Below are 1251 nucleotides of genomic sequence, written 5' to 3'. Positions count from 1 at the left end.
TGCCTTTTGGTCCCGGTTGGTGCCACCAACCGGGACCAAAGGCCCTCCCTCCTGGGCTCGGCGCACCGGCCACGTGGAGGCCCATCTGTCCCGGTTCGTGTTAGAACCGGTACTAAAGGTCTAGGGCATTAGTAACGACCCTTTAGTCCCGGTTCAAAAACCGGGACAAAACGCCCTCACCAACCGGGACTAATAGGGGTTTTTCTAGTAGTGACATACAAAGGTGTCATGGAAGCATTATTCTTTATCTATAGAAGCATCCTTTTATGGTGAGATGGAACCCTATTTTTTGATTGTATGATAGAAATATTTCTTGTATCGACGGAAGCATTATTTCTATGCAATGGAAGCATCTTGACAGAAGCATTATTTCCATCTCAACTCTTCTATTTTCATACTAGCTTCTTTTGAGGTACTTTATTCAACAATTTTTTCTAGACATTATTTTTGCTTCTATAAAGAGCGAATTTGCTTTGGTGAAAAATGCATCCCATGTAACATTTTATTTTATTTTAATGCACCAAAACTTTGCTTCCACCAGCAAGATAATTTGCTTTGATCTCAATCAAACTTGTTTGGACGTAACAAAAAAAATGTGTCCAAGCAATTTGCTTCCGTGTATCAAAATCTTGCATCTAAGAATTTGTTAACATATCATAAATCTAGGTCCCGCATATATTTTTATCAAATTTCGAACAACAAAGATTGCTTCCATCCAATACAAAACTATTTACATGGTAAAAGTATTTGCTTCTAACCGAACATAAGTCTGCTTCCTTAAATCAATACGTATGTTCCCTATAGACCGTAGACATGCTTCCCTTCACTTGCGGCCGTCCTCATTGTATGGAAGATGCAAGTGCCGTCGCACTTCTTAGTGCATGCATCAGTCTCCTCCATATGTCTCTGGGGTACCCATCAGCTCCAAAGTCCGGACACAACTTCTGAGAAATATGCATCCATTAGACATGGTGCATAAGTATAAAAGGTATGAAGCAACAACGGGTATTACATGTATGCACTAGTAGAAAAGGGGGCAAAGGTCCAGGCCGGGTCAGCCCATTAGTCCCGGTTCAGTCCAAAACCGGGACCCATGGGGGCATTGGACCCGGTTCGTGAGTCCCGGGGGCCGGCCGGGCCACGTGGGCTATTGGTCCCGGTTCGTCTGGACCTTTTGGTCCCGGTTGGTGGGACGAACCGGGACCAATGGGCCTCCCTCCTGGCCCACCACGATTGGTCCCGGTTGGTGGC

This window comes from Triticum aestivum, chromosome 2B (genome assembly GCF_018294505.1).
Source record: "Triticum aestivum cultivar Chinese Spring chromosome 2B, IWGSC CS RefSeq v2.1, whole genome shotgun sequence".
NCBI lineage: Eukaryota > Viridiplantae > Streptophyta > Magnoliopsida > Poales > Poaceae > Triticum > Triticum aestivum.
Note: the sequence above shows the minus strand (reverse complement) of the source record.